The following is a 5,909-nucleotide window of genomic DNA, read 5'->3' on the forward strand; positions in this document are numbered from 1 at the left end:
TGGGACGCCGTCCCATTACACTAAAGTGGGCTGTTTGCGAGGCCTTTTGACATAAAATGTTTAGGACGTTCTAGACCTCCAATTTACGTGTAACTTGTTTTAACATGCTTATATATGATTAAAAACTTCAGAAAATTTGTCCGAGACCCGACCCGAATGTGTTGACTTTTTCGTTGACTTTGACCCGACCAAGTCTGACTTTTAATCAAACTTGACCAATTACTTATGTAATCTTTCTAACTTGTTTCTATACGTGTACCTTGCATGAAACTTGACTATTTGCTTCACATGCTTCGTAATCGAGTCGTATTGAGCCATAGGACTAATTGAACAACTTTGACCCCTCGTGACTTTCGTTATTGATACAACCTATTTGTTTAGGTCAAGACTAGCATTGTTACTGCACGTTTACTTGTCGAAGTACTTTTTGGTTCGTGCATACAAGGTGAGATCATAGTCCCACTTTTTACTCTTTTGAACTTACTTTTGGGATGAGAAAACATAAACGATTCTTTTGAACTAAGTGAACACAAGAACGGGAAAACAAACATTCTACATACGAGTTTAGAACGAAAATCCTCAATCCGATTATCATTAGTTACATCAGATGGTGTAAGCGAGAACTTATGTTATATGGCCATATGGGTTTGACAAACCCTCATTCAAACGGTTCGCTACCGTTTACGAATGAAATATATTTTCGGGAACAGTGTTGTTCTAGCACTAATTGATGGGGTATTCAACGGACGGAACGTTAAGCTTTGATAATTGGGTGCTCGTGAATATTAACTTTTAGAATGTTCTATGGCTTTATCGATGTTGCAAATCTTGTGGTTCAACTTACTATTACTCATTTACTTATTTAAACCTATGATTTCACCAACGTTTTCGTTGACAGATTCTCTATGTTTTTCTCAGGTCCTTGAACTTAGGTGATACATGCTTCCGCTCATACTATTTGATACTTGCATTGGATGTCGAGTATACTTGCTTACGTGGAGCGTCTTTTTGACTACTTTTAATCGTGTCGCACGTGTTTCATACAAACTTTAAACATTGTTATGTACTTGTTATGGAAACTACTTTTGTAAACTTTGAAACACCCTTATTTATGAAATGAATGCGACATACTTTTCGGTCAAACTTTGTTATAAAGACTTACGACCATGTAATGGGACCATACGTAGATGACGCCGTCATTTGACGATTTGTCGGGGTCGCTACACAAACCATTGTTTCAAAATAACATGAGTTTACGAATGCAAAACATAGGTTTCATAATTTGAGACATCTCTAGTAATGCAGTGGATAACTAGTACAGTAGGTCCATAACAGCAATTCAATAATAGCATGACAGCAAGTGTAACAGCGGAAGAAATAAACCTCTAGGCACCTGAGAAATACACGCTTAAAAAGTCAACACGAATGTTGGTGAGCTATAGTTTAAGTTGTAATAGTAACGTAAGATAGGCCACGATATTTCAGTGTAACAAAACAGTATGAAAAGTATATGTATAACCGTGGGCACCCGGTAACTAGACTTAACGTTTATAACCCCCCGAAAGTACACTTGGCGAGTGCGTATGTTCACGAAGTATTAAACACCCGTTAAATGCTAGCGCGACTAGCCCGAGTGGGGATGTCAAACCCTATGGATCCATATCTAAGATTCGCGTTCACCGGTTCATAAACCAATGACTAAACGTTACCGTGCTAAGGGGAATGTTTATGCCGTTGTATAACCCACACACATATAAAGTTTAAGTACTCATGCCTAGTATGTAAAATGTAAAAAGCGCATGTATTCTCAGTCCCAAAATAGTTAAAGTAAAAAGGGATGCTATAACTCACAGTGATAAAAGCGGTAAAGTCGGTAATGAAAGTACGCAAGTAGTACGTCGGTCCGAAAGGTCGTCAACCTAAATCAAAGGTTACTAGGTCAGTAGGTTGTCTTAATAAATTCTAATAGTGCATAAAATAAGTTTAAGTGTCATCATCATCATCATTCATCATCATAAAAGCCAAGTAAGTTCGACAAGAATAGAGATCGAAACAATAGGCTGACTTCGGTCAGCTGCTACGACTTCTACGTAAAACGAAAAGATGCATAGTCAGTGGCTATGGCTCCGTATATGAGTCCCCTAACAGCTATCCAATTTTCAAAACCTAACTCGTCTTCGTTTGACCGTGGCGACGGTTTAAGTGCGAGTAGGTCAGAAATTTCAGCACAATGTTAATAGGGTGTAGTGACTCTCGGAGGGCCATAAATCCTAAACCGTAACTCGGATTAAGACAAGGCCTAAACGGAAAATCATCTACTCGAACCGAACTAACTGAAAATCAACTTTCCAGTAGCCCAGGTGGTTTGATCAGATATGAAAATCAGTGGACAAGTGCTCTAGTGGGGTTCTTGGTGCTTGATGCTCATCACGGTTCTCATCCTTGATGCTTGTAGCTTCAAGTGTACAACTCGTTGATGGTTTAGCATCACTTTTGACTAAGATTCACCATCAATACACAATATGTTAAGACCAAGTAAGAACACAACTCATTCATGAGTCTTAGATGGATGATGAACCAAGGTTACATCATATCCTTAGTCTTAACACAATTTCAATTCACAATAACAACTAAAGCTACAAACTTTACATCATTTCAACAAGTATAAGCACAATCCAAGTCAAAAGAGGTGATGGAACCCTAAGCTAGAGAGCTTGGATTCTATTCACACAAGTTACAAGGTTACAAAGCGAGAAAGCTTGAACCTTTGATGTTCTTGAAGATCTTGAAGCATAAAGCTTGGATCTTTAAGATATATGAAGAGAACAAACACAAGTTTGAATTTTTTTAACAAAACAACATGATCAAAGCAAAAAGAACTTAGATCTAACAAAAATATATGAAGATTCAAGCTAGAAATCTTGCATCTTAATTGTTCTTGAAGATCTTGAAGCATAAAGCTTGGATCTTGAAGATGCATGAAGATTACAAACAAAAGTTTGAATCTTTATCACAAAATAGAAAGATTAAAGTATAAAAGAAGTAGAACTACAAAAGATATGAGGATTCAAGCTAGAAAGCTTGAATCTTCCATGTTCTTGAAAGATTCATGCTTGAATCAACAAGATATAAGTAGGATCAAAGCTAAAAGGAACTTTGATCTCCATAATGTGATGATGATAGCCACGAATTTGAAAGGAAAAGAAGAAGGAAAAGAAGACTTACAAGTAATGCTAGAAAGGAAAGAAAGAAAGAAAGAACAAGTGTGTGAAAAACCAAAATGATCAAGTGTTGAAATGAGATGCAAAAGGCTAGTATTTATAAGCAAATGAGATTGACATGGATTGGTGACATGGCACCAAGGGTGCCGTGATTTTGAGGGAGGGGGAGGGGGAGACAAAACTTGCTTTTTGGCTAATGGTGTCTAAAGTGTGTCCTTATGCTAGAATCCTAAGTGACAATATGGATAATCCTTATCCATTATGCTAGTATGACTCATTAATTATTTATTTATTTATTTATTTATTATTATGGGCCACTAGTGATATTACTTGGGCTAATTAATTGGGTCACTAGCTAGAGTAGGGTGGACTTGAGCCCAACAAGGTAGAAAGTCCAATAAGACTAACTATTGGGCTTTAGCAATTAAATAAATAAAATTAAGTATCCAAAGGCCCAAGTAATTATTATTATAAAATAATAATTAATATTTCGCAGTCCAAAAGTTCCGGTTCCGACAAAAGTCAAACGTGCGCGCAGTCCGCGGTTTATTCGTAACGGCAAGTAACACTAACGGTTATAAAGCATCCAATGGACAAGTTAAGCATTCCACATACACCAAGGCATGTTTTAGGGTGAATATGAATGTAAAACACGTGTGCCAAGATTCCGGAGTAATAAAGTAACACAGTACGCACAAATACGCAGTTTCGCTAAAATACAAGGCACAAAAGCAAGTTGAAAAAGTCGGGTCGTTACATATAGAGTGTATATGGTTATTTCAAATAATATATATATGTGTCGATATGATATGTCAAAACCTTGTATACGTGTCCCGATATTTGAAGTGCGTAAAATAAATAACAGAAATTAAATGACGATAATTAAAATTGTGAGAATATAAATTACGATAATTAAATTGCGATAAATAAAATGTAATCAGTTAGCTAGGAACAGTTAGCTAGGAACAGTTAGCATGGATTCTTAACAAAATTCCTCATAGTTAATTTGTTTGTTTCTAACAATTTTTATTTTTGTCCAATGTTTTCTTCATTATGCCACTTGTTGGATTTGATAGGTCAAAATCCAAATATGAAATTGAATGAAAATGGTTATTCTGCGGTGAACGGATACATATATAGGTGGTTGTAAGTAGGATAGTAAATGACTGTTGAATCAGCTTCGAAGAATGTATAGTGTAACTTATTAAGGTGAAATCTAAATATTCCTCGGGTATTACCTACCCGTTAAAATATTTTCACCATTAACAATTTATACAAAAGAATTTTTAATTACAATCTTTATGAAAACATATATACATATATATTTTCTTCAGATGTAATCATGGATTTAATGAGTTAATATGATATTAAACTCATTTGGGTTACAGTTAGAACTAGAATATATAATCTCTAAAACATTAAAGATTACATAATTGTCATGTTGAACGAAGATAAATGATGTAGAACATCATGTAGAATGATGATTATACTCGAGGTACAGAATGGGATGCTGAGGCATGTGTTGTTAATGGTACGGTGCTATTGCTGGTGGTCCTGTTGATGTCGGTGATGTTGCTGAAGCTGGTAGGTTTTGCACCACGTTTTCCAAATTGATTACTCGAGCGCGAAGCTCGTTGACTTCTTCGATTACTCCGGGATGATTGGCGGTTTGAACAATGGACTGAATAAGGTTTAGAATTGTAGGTATTATGTAATCGTTGCGAGATATCCTGGCAATGAGGGTGAAAATGGTGTTTCGGATAGGTTCGCCGGTGTGAGTACTTCAGGTTCATCGCCAAAAGGTGAATTCGGTTGGTGGAAAGGATCGCCTTCTTCTCGTCTCCATTGATTAAGTCGACTACAAATCCATTAGATGAATTGGGGATGGCTGATTGGTTGATTCATTCCGATGACGCTGCTTTCGGAGCTTAGGTGAACATCCATGTCGGAATAGCTGTCGGGTTCCGAAGAACTTGCACTAATGACGAGTTCCATTTCATACGATTGAGTAAAGGATTTTTCGATAGGAAATGATTTCCGGCTATCAGATGGTATTCTAATTACATAGAATATCTATATATATATATATATATAGAACAAAAGATTTCGTAGATTACGAAAGAATTTACGGCATACTTCAGGCAAGTCTACAGTAACAGATGCGCTAAGATATGAATTATCAGATACACTAAGATATGAATTTTGTCTATACACTATTCATGCAGTCAATGCAGTAAAACATGTCTAGACTAAGAATGATAAGCAGGTAATTTCCTAAGGATGATAAGCAGGTAATTTTCGACACGAAATGATAAGCAAAACTTTTGACATGCAGACACGGTCGAAGTCCAGACTCACTAATGCATCTAAACAACTATTAGTTAGACACACTAATGCAAGACCTGGTTCGCTAAGACCACCGCTCTGATACCAACTTTTATGACCTGTCCTAATCCATCTGGACGAATACATTACATTTGGTTACATCGCGAGGTACTTGACCACTATATGATACATTTTACAAACATTGCATTCGTTTTTAAAAGACAAACTTTCATTTCATCGAAAGTTAATGGCATGCATACTATTTCATAATATATCCAACTATAATTGACTTAATAATAATCTTGATGAACTCGACGACTCGAATGCAACGTCTTTTGAAATATGTCATGAATGACTCCAAGT

The sequence above is a fragment of the Rutidosis leptorrhynchoides genome, chromosome 5 (assembly GCF_046630445.1).
Source record: "Rutidosis leptorrhynchoides isolate AG116_Rl617_1_P2 chromosome 5, CSIRO_AGI_Rlap_v1, whole genome shotgun sequence".
Taxonomy (NCBI): Eukaryota; Viridiplantae; Streptophyta; class Magnoliopsida; order Asterales; family Asteraceae; genus Rutidosis; species Rutidosis leptorrhynchoides.